Here is a 19,277-nt window from a genome sequence, read left to right as displayed (position 1 = left end):
TTAGCCAGCAGCCTGGGAGTAAAAGGATTAACCTCCTGAGCCAGGTGGGGTTGGCCTATAGGAATGGAGGTAAGAATTGAATTTTGGCTCCTCCCTCTTCTCTTCTCTGTCTTTTTCCTTCTTCTTCTTTCCAGCCATGAGGGAGAGAGAGACAGAATATCTCCCTCCAAGAACAGACCCTCCAATCTTCTGTGAGTCGGGTAAAGTTTAGATAGATCCGTTCGGCTTCATTGCTCTATGGTTTGGGAAGTGGGGTCTGATGTCTGTGCACTTTTTAGAAATGTTCTTTTACTCTCCTTGTAACTAAGTTCTAGGCCCATGGTGGAGACTCCCCATGTGTTTTACTTTGTGACTCTTCCATCTCGTCATGAGGCTTGCAACACAAATATTGTTGTAATAATGAAAGTTCTTCCTTTTTCTTTTTATTAACCTGGTATTGGTTAATGTTTGTGTCCTGGTTCTTACTTTTGGGGCTGAGATTTCCCACGTCGTCTCTGCCCGGTTTCCTTATTATTACTTGGCTGGTGGCAGCGAATTTTATCCCCAAAGTCTAAGGTTTTTAGAATTTTTGGAGGGAAGTTTATACCAAAACCTGGTAGATAAGGTCTTGGAGGTACTTTTGCTGGGCCCCACTTCTGCATTTCTCTTCCTAGAGTGGGGAAGGAGCCATGAAACAAGTTTCTAACCCCTGGCTGTGGGGTTGGTGTTCGCGTGGCTCACTCATGTCTTTCTTTGGGGGCTTTGGGCCAATGCATGGGGCTCTGCAGCTGGGAACTGTCAGTGACTTTTCTGAGATGTGTTGGCCCTTTCTGCAGCCCCCACTGTGGGAGGGCTTTGCCTGGTCCTGGGCTGGGTTCTTTTCTGGGGCTTCCAGCAGCTCTGCCCCTGCCATTTGAATGTATCTTGGTCAGAGACACAGGCTTCTTCCTGTGCCTGCGGTGGGCCCTGATGCTGCTGGACGAGCGTGATGAAGCCAAAGTGCTGTGAGCTCAGTCTGAACCAAGTGGCCTTTGTGTGTTAGATTCCTGAGCCCCCCGGCTTTGGGCCTGGTTCTCCTGCCCAGTACAGGCCACTGTGAGCAGGGCCCTGCATATCTGTGATGTACAGTACCCTTGTGTGTTCAATGGGAACAGAACCCTGAGCTTTGCAGGCTGGGAACTGATCTCAGCTGGAGGATAGGTTTGCTTAGTGCTGGTACATTTGCAAAGGAAGATGGCAAGTGTTTAAATGTATTTCAAACATCCAGGGAAAACCCCAAATGGACTGGAGATGAAGATCTATTTCCCTTAAGACAACCATCTGTGAAGGAGCACCTGGGACTTTTTCAGCTGCAGTCAAATGCTCCACCACGAAGCTGTATTCTTTACCAGCGGCAAATGCTGAAAGTTTGGTTTTGCTGTGGAGGCAACTGTGATGGAGTGGGAGGAGTGTATGTGTGAGACTCAGGCTGGATGTGTGTGAGACAAGCAGAGCAGCTCCCAGCAGCTAAGGATGACCCTGGGGCTATAACCTAGGCTGGCAGGTAACACCTCTGCCCTGAACAAAGAGGAGGAAGGAGCCAAGCTGGGTTTCAATCGGAGGGGGCAGTTAGAAGCTGAAGGGGAGAGGGAGATGGAAGGCAGCCAGCCGGGCAAGGGGAAAGCTGCACCTCAGAGGGGCACCCCTCGGGCTCCTCTCCCCAGGACAGGATGGAATGACTGTCTCTGATTGCTGCACTGACTCTTCTGTGAGAAACTGGACCTCTGTCACCTAATAAACTTCCTATTCTACCTGCTGAGTGAGAGTCACTCCTGCCTACGGCCAGGGTGCAGTGCATGGGGACCCCTGAACCCCATCACAGCAACTCTACCTTTCTCAGAAGGAATGCATGTATGCCAGTATCAATAGCCAAGGTATGCAGGGTGCCAACCTCCAAAGAGTAACAGGTGCCCAGAAATTGTTTATCTGCAGGTCCCATGGCGTAATGGCAGTATTCAGAGCTCTGCATTCTGCAATCTGATTTCAAATCTGTGGGGTTTGCTCTAAATCTCTGTCTCTCCAGGGCCTTTCTTCTCCACAGGTACACCTGAGTTTTGGCTTTTTCTTCCTAGTGGATGAGTGAGGCCCTCTGGAGCTCCATCAACAGTATTTTACCTTTAGGGGAACCTCCCAGAAAATGGCCTATGTTCCCTACTGCTTCAAATCCCTCCCTGTGGACCAAGCACAAATCTGATGCTGCACTTAGTTGGCTGAAAAAATATGCAAGGGGTTGTGGACTTTGTTGTCACTCCACCATTTCCTGTTTGTCAGACCTCCTTCCCTTTTTCAGCCACCCACTTGCCTGTAGAGCAACGAAGGGTCCTGTGGCACCTTATAGACTAACAGAAAAGTTTAGAGCATGAGCTTTCGTGAGTTAACTCACTTCTTCACTCTTTCCTCATCCAGCAGCTTAAAGCTGGAAACCAAGAAAAGAGCGTCCTTAAAGGCTTCTTGGCCCACCACCTCAAAGGGTGTCTCAAGTGTGGAGAGGCAATCTCACATCTCAAGGAAGATGGGTGAGCTCAGCAACTTCTGAGTTGGCTGCTTCTTATTGCCTCAAAGAGAAGAAATCAACAGCAAACAGGCACCAAAGTGCAGCAAAGGGGACAACTACTGTTGGTGGATGTTTTTTGTTTAACTAATTACAAAAGTGTTCCCATGTCTCATTGAAAGGTACCGCAGGCTGTCTGATTGCTGGCACTCACAGGGGCAGGGAATGCCCGGCTCCAGGCCAGCCATAGAAGCAGGAAAACAGGCCAGGACACAAATGACATACTGTGTTTTTTGCTGATTTCAGCTTGGAAAGTTTTGTGATTACCAGTGCACCACAGAATCTCGGCTGTGTTCCTCTGACCCTTCCCTGCAATGCCATCCACCTGTGTGGCATTTGCCATGACACCTGGATGGGCCAACCTGGAGAAAGTGGTGGTGAGAGGGCCTAAGAGCTGCCTTTCACTCACTCATCGGGTTGAGCAGTGGACTTTTGGGAACACTCAGCAAGATCTGTGAAGTTGCCTGGATCATAATGGGCACAATGGGGTCTTTATTCCTCCCCTTGCTCAGGAAGAGCAAGAGAAGAAATGCAGAGCATGCTAGCGCCTTGGTGTCCCAATAGTGCCAACAATATCCTTTCCAGGAGCATTTGCCAGCAGCAAGGCCCCACGCAGTCACTAATTGCTCTCTGGCCAAAGTTTGGAAAAGCTCTGCTGAAGCTTGGGATTGAACCAAGGACCTTTAGATCTTCAGTCTAATGCTCTCCCAACTGAGCTACTTCAGCAGCTGTTTGTGAGGTTTTCAGGCCATCACCTCAAATTGGAGATGTTTTTCTCAGCTATTGCTGTGATCGCAAGTGTCCTTGGGAGGCAGGAGGAATGTTGGCAGCTTCCTTCAGCTTGAGTTCCTCTTTTGCCCCATTTCTGCCTCACTTCCTGGGTTCACCCAGTGACTGCAGGGGACGGCAGGATACTGATGGCAAGGAAGGAGATGGGATTTGACTCTTTTGCCACAAGAGTCTCTTTCCACACCCGAGCCACTTGGCCCCAGGATCATTGTGTGACCGGATGGTGCCCAAGCTTTTGGTGAGGGGCAAGAAGTAGGCAGGGCCACTCATTTGTAAAGGCCAAGAGTTACAAAGACAAAACAACCCCAGGAAGAGCCTTTGAAGAAGTGACCCCGAATGAGGAAGCATCTAGAGGTCCTCGCCTGCTCTTGGCCGTACTCCTTCTTGAAGGAAAAGGTCCAGGACCATTGAAGATGAATGTGTGGTTTTGCAGAGAGCTATGTTTTCTTCAACCATGGGATTCTGTTCTGGGCATACACATTGCTAGGCTGAGATGGGATGACTTAAAAAAGAGAAGATTCTATGTTTCTATGACCCTATTGTGTCACTATATAAGGGGAGTTCAGAGAGAGTTAAAAGACTATTTAAAAACAAGCCACAGACCTGGTCTTGAGATCCAACAGCACCTCAGCTCAAGAGAGTTTTTCTTGAGAAGAGAACTGGCTCCACAACCCTGAAGTTTTTATACCATTTTAACTCTTTGTTCAAAAAAAGTCTGTAATTATCAGGTTGATTAACCCACCCACCCCCATTGTTCTCCTTTTCTGAAGGGAAGGGGAGTGGGGTATGGGGGTAGTTAAGATGCCTGCACAACTGGGCTTTTTTCTTTGGGCTATTTTTTTCATTTTGGCTTAAAGTCCATTTATTTCCTGTTTCATTGGAAATTAGAGCCCTGTCTGACCTTCTTATAGGATTATAAAGTAAATCACGACACTTAACAGTCCTAAAAATGTTGTGTCCGTAACTGAGCTGCTTTTGGGGTTTTAGCCCCTCTTGGTTTAAAATACATTCTGTTTTCTGTTTTTCAGTGGGAACCAGAGCCTTGTAGGACTTCTTAGAGTATTTAACAGTAAATCATCATGCACAGCAATCCTTAATGGCAATGTGACCTTGTCTGGAATGAGGACCCTATGCAAATATCAAAGTGTTTTTTTTTAAAAGATGCTTCTTTCATATTTTGAAATAAATCTATTGCAAGCATAGGGTTCACTCGACAAATACCTCTACGTTTGTAATATCTGTTAATTTTAACAGCAATTGCTTGTTCTGAAGTATGGTAGAAAAATTGGGAATCCTTGAAACATTTCAGTTTGGGTTAAACTTGGGGCTTTTTTCCCCCAAATGTTCCTGAGTTACTAGAAAGGGTGACTCATAGGCGGTTTCTACACAGGTCACTTCCTTCAGAACTGCCATGCTAATACATGGAGAGAAAGATGCTATGAGGTACGGATACAAATTCCCTGTGCGTCAATAGTATTACATCACATGATTTGGAGTCCAGAAGACCATTCTTCCGGACTCCAAAATGCCATGTAGAAGCGTGGCCCAGGGGGCCCTTCCAGAGGCCCCTTCTTCTCAAAAATTTTCAGGGGCCCAGCTTCTATATGATTTTCAGGAGTCTGGGAGAGCATCTTCTGGACTCCAAATCACGTGACCTTATGCTAATGAGGTGTAGGAAATTTGTAGGAAACCCTTGCTGGTTTCTGGGCAGTATCAGACCAACCCTGGACCAGCCTGGCAGCCCTGTTTACCCTGATTCATGTTAGACAGTGACAGGGTCAAGTTACCACCTTTGGCTCTTTCTGAGCCCCTTGAGGCTATTGCCACTCCCACCATAGTTCCCATCCCCTGTGTGAGCGGTGTGGGGCAGGACTGAGCATCTTTCCCTTTCTCCCACTCGGGTACCACAAGCACCACAGACATGTGTGTGGCTCCCTCCCTCTCGCATGGCATCGTTCTGGCCACAGGCTGAGACCAAACAGCAATCCCAGGGCACAACCGCAAGGTGGGAAAGTGACAAAGGGCTTTGGGGTTCCTCCCATGCTGCCCACACCCACTCTGCAGCCACCTCAGCTGTCCACCTGTCAGTGTTTGTTACTTGTTCCTCCAGAATGATGGCAGCCGCCTCCTGCAGCTCTCTGCATGCTCCAGCACAGCCCAGAGGTGCTGCAAAGCAGGTGAGAGGCAGCCAGAAAGATTTGTCCAGTCACCACTGGGTGCTGCTTTCCAAATCTCCACTTACCTGGGAGGTCCATGACCAGGGGAGCCACAGCGCCTCTCTGGGACTTTTCTCCTAACTTGTTTGCGTTTTGTCAGTGACAAACAAAGGGATGTGAGAGGAGAGTAACTCTCCCTCTCCTGCCCTGCCGCACCTGCAGCCAGCCCCAGAGAACCACAGGGCTGGGAGGATCAGCCTCTGTTCTTGCATCCAGAGGAGCCACCTTCCCAACACCTCTTACACCTGCCTTTGACTGAGCTCTTGCCTGTGACTGGATTCTTCCCAATGCTCCTCTCCCATCCACCTTTGCCTTCTCCGCCAATGACTGCGATTGCCAAGGGAAGGCTCTGTGGTTCCCCAGACACATGAAGGAAAACATTGCTCATGATGTGGGACAAGGCACCACTGGGAGTTGAACCCAGGATCTCCTGTTTACAAAGCAGGTGCTTTACCCAGTTGAGCCTTGGTGCCCCCTCACTTCAGTGGTGGGTCCTGACATGGAGGTATCTGTATTAGTCTGTGTCATCAGCCAAAGAGCTGTCCTGTAGCACTTTAAAGACAACCAAACTAATTTATCAAGTGATGAGCTTTTGTGGGAGCCGACCCACTCTGCTGGACTGCCCACAACAACCCCTTCCCGTTCCCCAGCACAGACATTATGCCTGAGGGAAGCTGGATTTGCCGCCGACAGGACATTGAGGATGAGAGGAACGAAAAACCCCCTTTCACTTCCTGTCCCCTCTGCAGTGTGCAGATCAGACTCCACCAATCTACCCTCCTCCCACCTCACTTGCCCCAGTGCTGTGCATTCTGTCTGGACTGTCCGTGTGCCTGGATCATAAGAAATAACATAAGCTCTTTGTGATCCTGACCTACCCCCACATTTCACTCTTGCTTGTGCCACTGATCTTCCGGCCCCTTTGGACAAACCCTTCTTCCCCAGGTTCCCTTTACTGTCCCAGCCCTCAGGGGTTTTACAAATGGGGTTTTATTAAACTTTCTCTCCCCAGGTGCACACCACAGCTTCCCCTGACTGACCTGGCTTCTCCCACTCACAGAGCTGCCATCACTCAGGGAGGCTGGTTTCATGTGAGTGGGGGACAGCTCTCCCATCCACTTGGGCTGTGGCCACACTTGGCCACAACTTTGAAATGCCCATGCAGATGGCCATTTTGAAGATTACAAATGAAGTGCTGAATTGAATATTCAGCACTTCATTAGCATTAGGACGCTTCCAGCTGCAGCACTTTGACAGCGCTACTTTCGAAAGCACGTGGCTCAGCACAGCTACATGGGGGTCCTTTTCGAAAGGACCCAACTCCTTTCTAAATCCCCTTATTCCTCTCAGCGGAGGAGCCCTTTTAGTGCCTTATGCACAGCAGCTGTGTGGAATAGCAGAAGCACAAGCTGGAGTTGGAGGAGAGGCAGCCAAGGGGGCTGAGTGGGGGTAAGTGGGGATGGGCCCCAAGCTGCTGCCCCAGTGTAAAGAGGGGGAAGCATCCTGATGCCATGTCACAGCCTTGGAGAGGGTTTGTGATCTGCCCCAGACTGGCCCCCCAGACAGGTTCTGCTCTGTGATTCCCCCACTGGGTCCCAAGGCCATAGTGGCATTTGGCAACATGGATGCGATGGAGGTGAGGGGTTGTGACCTGTCCAAACAGGTCCTGCTGCTGAAATATGACCTGACCCCTAAGTCACATGTGCCCCCTCTAAAAACACAGCCACAGTGGTGCAATGGGTTAGTGCACAGTACTTATAGAGCAGTATTGCACTAGATATGCTGAGGTTGTGAGTTCAAACCTCACCTGGAGCATTGCTTTTTCACCTGGTTGGCTCTGAATCATCAAATACTTTGACTGGAAGGGACCTTGAGAGGCCAGCGAGTCCAGGCCGCTGCGCTCATGGCAGGACCAAATACTGTCTACACCATCCCTGATAGACTTTTCTGTAACCTGTTCTTAAATATCTCCGGAGATGGAGATTCCACAACCTCCCTTGGCAATTTATTACACTGTTTGACCACCCTGACAGTTGGGAACTTTTTCCTAATGTCCAACCTAGACCTTCCTTCCTGCAGTTTAAGTCCAATGTCTCTTGTTCTATCCTCCTCCTTGTGACACACCTTCAGATATCTGAAAACCGCTTTCAAATCCCCCCTCAATCTTCTCTTTTCCAAACTAAACAAGCCCAATTCTTTCAGCCTGTCTTCATAGGTCACATTCTAAGAACATAAGAACGGCCATACTAGGTCAGACCAAAGGTCCATCCAGCCCAGTATCCTGCCTGCCGACAGTGGCCAGGGCCAGGTGCCCCAAAGGAGGTGAACTGAAGACAATGATCAAGCGATTTGTCTCCTGCCATCTGTCTCCAGCCTTTGACTAAAGGCTAGGGGCACCATACTTTACGATTGGCTAATAGCCATTTATGGACCTAACCTCCAAAAATGTGTCAAGCTGTTTTTTAAATTCTGTTTGAGTGCTGGCCTTCACAGCCTCCTCCAGCAAGGAGTTCCACAGGTTAACTGTGCACTCTGTGAAGAAAAATTTTCTTTTATTAGTTTTGAACCTACTACCCATTAATTTCATTTGGTGTCCTCTAGTTCTTATATTATGGGAACAAGAAATAACTTTTCAATATTCACCTTCTCCACACCATTCATGATTTTCTCTAGACCTTTAATCATTCTTGTCTCTCTTTTCTGGACCCTCTCTGATTTCTCCACATCTTTCTTGAAGTGAAGTGCCCAGAACCGGACACAATACTCCAGCTGAGGCCTAACCAGCGCAGAGTAGAGCAGAAGAATGACTTCTTGTGTCTTGTTCACAACAGACCTGTGAATGCATCCCACAATCATGTTTGCTTTTTTTGGAACAGCATCACACTGTTGGCTCATATTTAGATTTTGGTCCACTATTTCCCCTAGATCCCTTTCTGCTGTTGTCATTCCAAAACAGTCTCCCCCCATTTTCGGCTGGTACATTTGCAGAGGAAAATGTTTAATGTTTAAATCCAGTTCAAACATCTAGTGTAACCCCCCACATACTGGAGAGGGAGATGAAAAGATATTTCCTTTCAGGAAACCCTGTGAAAAGGAGCTTTTGGGACCGCTTCAGATGCAGCCACGTGCCCCACCACTTTGCTGTTTACCAGTGGAAAATTGTGAGACATTTGTGGAAGCAACTTGACCTTTCTCTGAAGGAATGTGCACGTGACAGTCTGGCTACCCAAGGAGTACATGGTGCCGGCCTCCCAAGACTGTCCAGAAAAGGCTTAAGTTGCAGGTTGCCTGGTGTAATGGGCAACACTCAGAATTCTTAACTGTGCAGTCTGAGTTGAAATCTCAGTGGGACCTCCTGGCACAGTGAGTGTTGGCTGTAAATCTCTGTCTGTTCAAGGACTGGGCCTTTTTTATCCACAGGGACACCTGAGTGTGGGACTTTTCCTCACGCTGAATGAATGAGGCCCTCTGGAGCTTCACAAAGAGTATCTCACCTTCAGAGGAACCTTCAGGAAATTGGCCTGCATCCTCCACTGGTTCAAAGCCCTCCCCATGGACCCAGCCAAAGGAGAATTGTTTGCTGTGTTCAGCTAAGCTGCTCTGAGGGAGGCTGTGGCTGAAACCCTCCTGCAATCTCCTCCCACTGAGCCAGACACTGTTTTACTGAGAGAGGGGCCCCTCCTAATCTCCACTATCTCCCCTCCACCAGCAGCCACCACACACGTGGCACTGCACTTAGTTAGCTGGAGTAAATGCAAGTCGTTGTCATGCCACCATTTCCCACTGGTGTGGTCTGTCCCCTGGCTCAGCCACCCACCAGCCTGGCCCACTCTCCTCCTCAGCCAGCACTGGAAAGCTGAAAACCAGCAAAGCAGACCCCACAAACCAACATGCTCTTTCTTGTTCCTTACACTGAACCAACTGATCTGTTCACAGAAGGGAGGGAAGAAACTCAGGCATTGAACGCAGACCACCTGCTCGGAAGACAACCAGGCTAACACTTACACCAAGCCCTCTTTGCCCTGCTTGTCACACCCAGAAATAGGGATCACTGAGAACCTGTCTTCATCCCCGGTGCAGCCACAGCACCTCTGGTGCAGTTCAGTCGTCTTCTCCGCTGGATATTAACTTTCTCTGAGAGGCGCGGGGGCTGGCTCCAAGCACAGTGCTCTGGTTTGGCTGCCACTTGCTGCATGGACAGTCTCAGGTGGGACTTTGACAGGGACTCTGCACCAGTCACACCTAACGTAGGTGTCATATGGCCAGCTGCCTTCTGCTCTGTAGGGGCTATTTTGGGATTGGCAACAAACTAGGAAGAGGAAAGGCCCTGAAAGGCTGAGCGGTTGTAACTGAGAGAAAGGCTGCAGGTGCATCTCAAAATAACTTACACAATTTGCATATTCAGAGATACCTTATTTTGAACTTGGGGCCTATTTCGAAGGGTCCATTAGCCCTCTCGTGATCAGGGGAAGTGGAACCGGAATACCACACTCAAAGTATCTGTATCTCTGTGTGATGAGCTAGCAGCTGCAGCCTACTGTTGGGAGTGAGGGAACTTGGATGTTCGGCAGGTACTTCGAAGCGCCTGCTGCTACACTGCCTGTCAGTGCTTCAAAGTCAGCCGCTTTGAGGTTCCCAAGGTGGCCATTACGCTTATGAAGAGCTACATATGCATCACAGCACCTCATTAGTCTCCTCTGACATGCCTGCTTAGCACGCCCCATTGGAAGGAGGGGGCTTGTATGGAAGCACCCAGAGAGGAGTTACTGACACTGAATGCAGACCCAGCAATACCTGTTGAATAACATGGTATCCGTAACTTGGTTCTCTCCCACTTCTTTGTAATCACTGCTGGGGCTCGAGGCAGATGGGAGAAAGCTGCCCTACATGCAGAAACCATCTGCCTCCCTTAGCTGCGGTAGCTCTGTGGGTGGGAGAAGCCTGGTCTGTGGAGGCAGCTGTAGGGTGCCCCTGGAGGTAGAAAATAACAGAGAGAAAGCCGTGCTAGTCTGTATACTATCCAAACAAAAAAGCTGTGAAGTAGAACTTTAAAGACTAACGAAATAATTTATCAGGTGAGCATTTGTGGGACAGACCCATTTCTTCAGACCAGAGCCAGACCGGAACAGACTCAGTATTTAAGGCACAGAGAACCAAAAATAGTAATCAAAGTTGACAACTTCAAACTTTCTTAGACAAAGAGTTAATGGGCACAAAGCAGACATGAAAACATTCCTGATTCACAAACCAGTTAGTCTACATTTTAATGGAGTGGGCCAGTCTGTTAATGACAAGAATTTGCATCTTCTTGAAGAAAAATTTTCAGTCTCCTTTGGAAAAAGAGACTGCTGAACTCTCGTTCATATTCAAATGCGACACATTTACATGTGGTTTGAACCAGGATGCAAATTTTCTGAGATACTATAGGGGCTCTTTTGCATACTTGCCTTCATCTAACTCTTGACTCTGACCCCCCTCAACCTCCCACCGCATTACTCTCTGATTTGATGACCTTGATAATAATTTTTTTCTGATTTGTCAATGTTGATGACTATTTTTGGTTCTCTGTGCCTTAAATATTGAGTGTGTTCTGCTATGGCTCTGGTCTGAAGAAGTGGGTCTGTCCCACGAAAGCTCACCTAATAAATTATTTTGTTAGTCTTTAAAGTGCTGCTTTACTGCTTTTTTGTTCAAGAGAGAGAAAGTTTAATTAAACTCCATTTGTAAAACCACTCTGGACATGGGGAGGAAAAGGAACTGGGGAAGCCGGGTTTGTCCTGCAGGGGACTGAAGAACAATGACCCAAAAGAGAGTGTCTGTCACTTGCATACAGAGGAACGGCAAAGCCCAGGGCAGGAAGAGGAGAGTGCTTGTCCTGCCAGCGGGAGAGAGCTCACTCCATCAGTCTCCTCAGGCTGAAGGCAGGTGGTAACAGGAGCCTCCTGGATACCCACAGCTTTGAGTCTCTTCCTTTCCCACAGTGGCCCATTTTCAGGATCTGCTTCTTCTCAAGCAACCCCTTTCTCCTTCTCCACAGCCCAGCTTCTGTCTGATACACGCAGGATGTGGCCACACTAGCCTCTCTTTTGCAGGGGCTGTGGGAGTGCGCCGCTTCAGAAGATGCTGTGATGTGGGGGGGTACGTGTGTGTATGTGAGTGGCTCACAGAGGGTGTGGGGCTCCTGTTGAGGGTAACCTGGTGACCAGGTAACACCTTTGTCCTGCAGACAAAGGGGGAGGTGGAGCCCAAGGAGTTTAGATTGAACCTGGGAGGTGGGAAGCAGTTAGTCTGGGCTGGGAGGGAGAGAGACAAAGGAGAGGGCAAGGCCTTAGCTCTGTGGGCCCATCAGGGCCTCCTCTCCCCAACATGGATTGGACTGGCTGTCTCTGCCTGCTGTACTGAGTCTTCTGACAGATGCTGTGTCCTGTCAGCTAATAAACCTGCTCTTCTCCTGCTGCTGGATGGGGTGCAGAGCCTGGGGAAGCCTGAAACCCTCCCAGATGTGACTGAGGCAGTGATATGAATATGCAACAACTCATTTGCACAAAGGCAGCCCCATGGACTTCAAAAGCTCCACTGGAGCACACAATTGATCAAGTCATTCTGTCTGATTTTGAAAGGCCCCCCCTTTTTGTTTACCTTGACACTACCAGTTGGGAAAGGATGCTGTTGTGAGAGTTGCCACCAGCGTGGTGCTCTGCTCTCTCCAATGTATCACTCGGCTGCGTGCGTGTGTTCCCTCTGTGTGCTGCCCCGGCTCAGCAGATAGCTGACACAGCAGACTTGAAGAGAACCCCCAATGACCACAGAGTCTAGTAAGGTGCGAAGGCACGTCAGCCAGGTTTATTGCTGTATTGGACACAGTAGTAGTTCCCTGTAGATTTCTTAGTCTAAGTCAGGGCATACTACAAATATGCACCCACAGTCAATGGACTCGGCTCAGTCAGTGGCAGGACTTTCCACTGCCCCCTCAGCCAGACCCAGACCACATCCCAAGATTACATTCTTATACACAGGTACAAACAGCTTACTCATCACTCCTGACATATTGAGGTACAGCTCTTCTACATAGTCAGGTGCCGCCTCTCACCTTGTACATGGTGGTTTGAACAAACCACTACCCATCATATTACCCTTTTGCCCCTCTCATTGGGATGGGTCAGACTGTTCTTTCTGATCTGTGGAATGTTCCAGGGTGAAGTGTTCTGGTACCATGTTCCTCTTTCAACACAAGAAGTAGACAGGTTTCTGCAACATCAACACCTCTTCTTGCCAACTTCTGAGAACACTGCTTTTCTTTTGCTTACAGATGCACTTTGCTTTCTGTTAGCAAAGATTTGACCATCACTTTGGTTCAGGCCTAAGGCCTCACACTAAGCCTCTACTTACTACAGATGCTTCACCCCAGGTGGAATTTGAACCCACAATCCTTGGCTTAGAAGGCCAATGCCTTATCCATTAGGCCACTGGGGTACACAAGCAAAGGGAAGCAACGAGGTATAAAATTCTCTCTCAAAAATGTACATTTCTCACCTTGGAAGACAAAAAATTTGCTCTTTCTTTCTCTTTGTTCTTTCTTTGTTGTGAATCTGAGAAATGCCCATGCACTAACTCTGCAGTAGCAACAAAGGAGTGACCCACACCCAGCTAGATGTTAAGTTACCATCCCTGGCCATTCACCAGGAAGTGACATGTAGGCAACAGGTTCACAACGGCCATGAAAGGCAGCTGCTCAATGGGCTTGACACCATGAGCTGCTTGGCTCTGACACACACCGAGGATCTTTCTGGCACCCAGATGAGCGTGTAAAGAAAGGGACATTGACATGATCATTTCTCCTCTCCTCCTGTACCTACACTGAAGGCAGCAACAATGTTGGAAGGACAAAGAAACTTTTGATGTGGCCTAACTGGAAAAGCATCCCAGGAAGCACAAACTGCTAGAAGTTATGGGGAAGGGAAACCTTCCAATCTGGCTCAGCATGAGCACATTTAGGAATTAGACTGGAATTTCTCTTTTCTTTCTCTTGTAACAGTTCTGGACTCCTGCACCAATACCACCTGGAAACACATGCAACTGATCTTTTTGTGGGGAATAAATGCTTTTTAATGTTTCATCGAAGCTGCTGCAGTTTTGATTGACGTTTGGGGAGTCTATGCAAGGAAACGTGCAGGGAACTGGGCCTGTTGACCTCCTGAGGTCCCTTCCACTTCCAGTACTCTATGAAAGAGACTGGAGGATAGTCACCCCTTTGATTTACTGAGGAACTCATGAAGGAGCTCAGTCTGATAAGAGGGTCTACAGCTGTGTAGTGTAAACCTTTCATCTGAATGAAACAGCAGCAACCAGGGCCTGTTTCAAAATCTAGGGGTCCCTTTTTCATTTATCTCACATAGAACTGGCTCAAGCCCCCACCCAGGAGCCTGGGAAATTTGCACAGCCCTGGGTGCCTCGCAGGGGCAATGCTTCCCCACTCACAAGCACAGAGTCTGAGTGTAGAAAATGAGCTTTTCATGAAAGAGGCAGAAAAGTCATATGGCATAAGCTTGGGAAAATACCACACCCAGAATTCACAACCAAGCCTCGAGTAAGTGTCCCAGCTCAAGCAGATGGAGCAGTGCCCTTTGCCTCTCAGGCTCAGCCGTCCTATACTGGAAAGAGCCAATCCACACACCCAAACGTTCTCCCTAACCCCTTCAAAAGCCCCTTCTTACAAGTCTTCGCAGTCTGTGCAGGCCCTGACACATCACTTCAGACTTGTCTACACTCGCCCCTTCATAAAACTTGAGTATATGAGCAGACAGGAATAAGGGGACTTCGAAGGAGCCGGGGTCCTTTGGAAAAGGATCCCTGTCTGGATGAGTCGCGCAGCCGCGAGCCGCGTCATTGTCGAAGTGCCACAGAAGCCCGCATGCTAATGAGGTGCTGAATATGTAGTTCAAAACAAGACAGGCACAGCAGCAGCTGCTCAGAATACACCCAGCACTGCAGGTCAGGCGGTCACTCATCAGCACCCCAGTGAAGGGGCATTAGGAAGGGTAGTGGAGTGAAGGGAATAAAGGGCAGGGCTCCCCCCTGCAAAGCAGAGTGAAGCCTCCTGAGCAAGACTCTGGTCTGGTCTCCAGAAGCCACTCAACTTCCTTCATGTCTTTGGACATTGGTGCCTATAGAAGTCCAGCAAAGGGTAACAGAGGAACACCCTGCACTTGTCTACTGCCTAGCAAGGGCTCCACCCCTTGTTTTTATGACAACCATGCGCTACCCACCTAAACTATCCAAGCTACAGAGAAAGAGCTCACAAGGGCCCTTGCACAAAGGAGCAACAGGCAGCTGTAGGTGCAGTGTGGTTCCTGGAGTGAGATTGCTGTGCCTCCCCCACAGATCAGCATCCCACCCAGGCATCCCCTCAGCACCTCCCCCACCACCCTGAACCCCCACATGGAATCCCCCCCTCAGACTCTGTCTCCCATTCCCCACTGCCCTGAGTCCTGGCAAGGAATTCCCTCAGACCCTGCTGCCCCTCACCCGCTCTCCTAGGCCCCTGCCAGGTGTCCCCTCAGACCCTGCCTATCCCCTGAGCACAACATTAACACAGCCCATGTTCCTTGGTGAAGGAGTAACACTATCACCTCCTGCTGCAATGTGCTTCCGATGGAGGGACCCCAGTTTTCTGCCTTCTCCTGAGCACACCTGCTCCCAGCTCACCCACAGCACATGGCCTTGGAGCAGCAGCTGCCCTGGCTGCTCTCCTACCACAGACACAGAGCCCACAGGAGCAGACCCCACAGCTGTCACCCCAACTCCAGAACCTTCTGCAGGTGCAGTGTGAAACCTGCCCACCAAAATGACTGACCTGTAAGTCCTTCCTACCTGCTCCAGGGGTATCTTCCTTATCAGGACATGGCTCACCTGTGCATCACCACTTTCTCTCACCTGAGGCAGCCCATGGCCCTGACTTCCTCTTTCAAATCCAGCCTCCAGGTGAGAGCACTTCCTCTTCCCACCAGGTGGGAGACAAGATGTTGACAGTGCTCTCTTGTGCTATTGCACACAGCTCAACACAAACAGCTTCAAACCCCCATGTACATTTTGAGCTTCCTGGGTGGGTGAGTCCAAAAGCAGCTGACCTTCATTCCTTTGGCAGGAAGTTACAGGAACATCAGTTTTATTGGAGAATGTGGGTATTGATCCCACTACCTCTTACATGCTAAGCAAGCGCTCTACCATTTGAGCTAATTCCCCTCTAGAAAAGGAAGTGCCCTGCCCCAACCACCTCATTGCTGACTCCATATGTCCCTGCAGCTCCCTTGACTCCTTTCCTAAGATGACACTTGTAAAACCAGTTTAAATCAGCTGGCTGGCTGAGCTCTTCCGACACAGCTTCTAATAATGCCATGGTGACAGTTTCCAGCTCTATGTGAGCCCTTGGGGCATCTTGATGAAGTGGCCTGGCTACTGTGGTTGGGAAGGTTCCAGCACGCACAGGGAGCTGTGCAGTACCAGCCTTGTGGGAGGGCTCTGTGGGCATCACTGCCTGCATCACAATGCCACTGCCTGGGGGTGTTGGTGCCTGGCAGCCTGGCTTTGCACTGCTTGGTGGCCTCTGAGCAGGTTCCACTGGCTCTGTCACCTCTCTGGGCTCAGAGTTTCACTGATCTACATGGGCAGGTGATATACACACAACAAGGGTGGCTCTGTGAACTGCAGAGGTCTGTAGCATGTGCTGCTTTGGCAGATGCTTCATGTCTGAGAGCAGCTGCAGAGGAGATGATGGACTGTCAGTGTCTGTGGGAGGAGGGGTTCACAGTGGGGCTCTGGGGCATATTTTTATGCTTTTAATTACTGGCCATGTGTGTGATTTATTTCTAGAGCTGTTTTTGGAGTGCCCCATCTGGGTGTGTTTACTAGCCAGAGCTGTCAGAAAGCACCCCCAGCACCCCCAGGCAGTGGCATTGTGATGCAGGCAGGGATTCCCATAGAGCCCTCCCTCAAGGCTGGACCTGCACAACTCCCTGTGCATGCTGGAACCTCCCCATCCATAGCAGCCAGGCCACTTAGTCAACAGACCCCAAGGGCTCAGCTCCATCTTGAAACCATCACCATGGCATTATTATCACCACTGTCGACACAGCTCAGCCAGCCAGCTGATTGGAACTGGTTTTACAAGTGTCATCTTAGGAAAGGAGTCAGGGGAGCTGCAGGGACATATGGACTCAACAATGAGGTGGCTGGGGCAGAGCATTTCAGTGTTTGGAGGGGAAATAGCTCCAATGGTAGAGCTCTTCCTTAGTATGCAAAAGGTAGTGGGATTGATACCCACATTCTCCAATACTGACTTTTCTTCCAAGGCAATGGGAGACCCCTCCCCACTTCCTTCTTCTTGGCTGCTCCCCAGGAAGCTCTCCATGGAAAGGGGACATTTGGAGGTGTCTGTGCTCAGCTGTGTGCAAGGGCACAAAAGAGCACTTGGACCATCTTCTCGCCCACCTGCTGTGGGGATTCTGAGCTGTGGGGGAGGGGTAGCAAGCTAATTCCAGAGGCCCCAGGGACCCTGCAGCTGCCTCTTGCTCCTTTCTGAAAGGGCCCTTGTGAGCTGTCACTGTGCAGGCTGGCTCGCTCGATTGGTGTGAGTATGATTCTCCTAACACCAAGAGTGGGGTCCCAGTAAAAGGGAGGGCCAGAGCTGACACGGTCTATTCTGTCCAGGTGGAAATGGCCCATGATCAGTAGTTTGTATCAAAAGAGTTAAAAACAAGTCAGATCACACAGGGGGATGTGGCCCATTGTCAGAGTCTAATGTGGAGCTGTTAACACCCAGGGCAAAGAAGCTGCTTTTGGAAGGAACCAGCCACTCCCAGTCTCTGTTTAATCCTTGGTTGATGGAGTTAAATTTGCAAATAAATTGCAGCTCAGATATTTCTCTCTCTGTCTGATTTTTAAAATGTCTTTGTGGTAGGACTGCTACTTTTAAATCTGTTACTGAGTGTCCAGGGAGATTGAAGTGCTCTCCCACAGGTTTGTTTACATGAGACTTTCTGATGTCTGATATATGTCCATTTAGTTTTTTACATAGAGACTGTCCAGTTTGGCCAAAGTAAATACTGCAGTGGGGTATTCCTGGTGCACGATGGTATGTATTATATTAGTAGATGTGCAGGTAAAGGAGCCCCTGTTGGTATTGTTGCTGTAAGGTCCTGTGATAATATTCATGGTGTAGATATGTGAGCACAACTGGCAGCAAGGTTTGTTGCAGGGCTTGGTTCCCGGTTTAGAGTTACTGTGTTGTGATCTTCAGTTGGTGGTGAGGATTTGTTTCAGGTTGGCAGGCTGTCTGTAGGCGAGGACAGGCCTGCCTCTCAAGGGCTGTGAGAGTGAAGAATCATTCTCCAGGATGGTTTGCAGATCACTGAAGATGTGTTGGAGAGGTCTAAAGTGGTGGCTGAACATGAGATGGCCAGTGGTGTTCTCTTGTTTTCCTTGTGAGACCTGTCTTGCAGCAGGTGGCTTCTGGGTAGCCATCTGGCTCTGTCAATCTGTTTCCTCACTTCCTTCGGTGGGTATTGCAGTTTGAGGAAAGCTTGGTAAAGGTCTTGTAGATGTTTGTCTCTGATGGCTCAGAGCAAATATGGTTGTGCCTTAGTGCCTGGCTGTCTACAATGGATCGTGTAGTCTGCTCTGGATGGAATCTGGAGGCATGTGGGTAAGCAAAGAGGTCTGTGGGTTTTCGGTATAGGGTGGTATTTAAGTGACCATCGCTCATCTGCACAATTGTAGTCATGTGCAGGAAGTGGATCACTGTTGTGGACTGGTCCAGACTAAGGTTGATGGTGGGGTGGAAACTGTTGAAATTCCGGTGGAATTCTTCAAGAGCCTCCTTCCCAATCAATGAAGCAGTTGCAGATGTCCTTGCTCTTTCAGCGAGCTTTCTCTGCTATTAATCTTAGTGTCTAAATTTGCTGTATGGTCCTGTTATCTTTCCCAAATCCCACTTGCTTGCCTGTTAGATGTTCTTTTCTTTTTTATCTCAATCTCTCCATCAGTATCATCAGCAGTAGCTTGCCTAGAGGACTTGTTAGGACAAACCTTCTGTGCACTTCCTTTCTTGTGTATTGTCGCCAGCACGGTTGTTGTCCATTCCTCAGTGGACTTTCCTTCCTTCCATACAATCTTATAAAGTAGGTGTATTTCCTGACATGTACTTTCTCTGCTGTTTTTGATCATCTCTCACATGATCTTATTTCTGAAGAATTTGTTTTTCTATAGTCGTACCACTACTCTTTCAAATTCTTTCCTTGAAATGTCAGATAAAGCTCTGCTATGTGCCCACACCTGACTCCCTGCCATCCCCAACACTTGGGGCTGCCCAGCTTTGATGCTGTTTGGATCTTATAAGGCACCGGAGGAAGCTCAACTTGTGCTAAGTGGGGTCACACAGACCAGGCAGAGCTGTGAATGACTGAGCCCAGCAGCAACAGCTGAATCTCCCTCCAGGCAGGAGGAAGTGTGGGGAAGGCTTTGGCAAGGAGAAGTCAAGTGCAGCTGGGGTTTGTGTGGTGGGGGTTGGTTGGTTTTGTTTTTGTGTAAAACTCTGATATGTGATGTTTGCTTTTCCTCCAAAGATGAGTTTTGCAAGGCCGAGTGTTGCTCAGGGAGCAAGAAGTCTTGAGTTGAACTCCCTGATGCTCCCGCCACAGAGTGTGTTT

The 19,277-nt window shown here is 49.1% G+C and overlaps 3 non-coding genes across 3 annotated transcripts; all 3 read right to left on the bottom strand.

The window, feature by feature from the left end:
- Positions 1-3,222: 3,222 nt before the first annotated feature.
- Positions 3,223-3,295, bottom strand: TRNAF-GAA (transfer RNA phenylalanine (anticodon GAA)). Its single transcript has one exon. It is a non-coding gene; the product is annotated as a tRNA-Phe (tRNA).
- Positions 3,296-12,974: 9,679 nt separating this feature from the next.
- Positions 12,975-13,047, bottom strand: TRNAR-UCU (transfer RNA arginine (anticodon UCU)). Its single transcript has one exon. It is a non-coding gene; the product is annotated as a tRNA-Arg (tRNA).
- Positions 13,048-15,743: 2,696 nt separating this feature from the next.
- On the bottom strand, positions 15,744-15,816 carry TRNAA-AGC (transfer RNA alanine (anticodon AGC)). Its single transcript has one exon. It is a non-coding gene; the product is annotated as a tRNA-Ala (tRNA).
- Between the last annotated feature and the right edge of the window lie 3,461 nt (positions 15,817-19,277).

The sequence above is a fragment of the Carettochelys insculpta genome, chromosome 33 (genome assembly GCF_033958435.1).
Source record: "Carettochelys insculpta isolate YL-2023 chromosome 33, ASM3395843v1, whole genome shotgun sequence".
Taxonomy (NCBI): domain Eukaryota; kingdom Metazoa; phylum Chordata; order Testudines; family Carettochelyidae; genus Carettochelys; species Carettochelys insculpta.
This window is presented reverse-complemented; position numbering and strand designations above follow the sequence as displayed.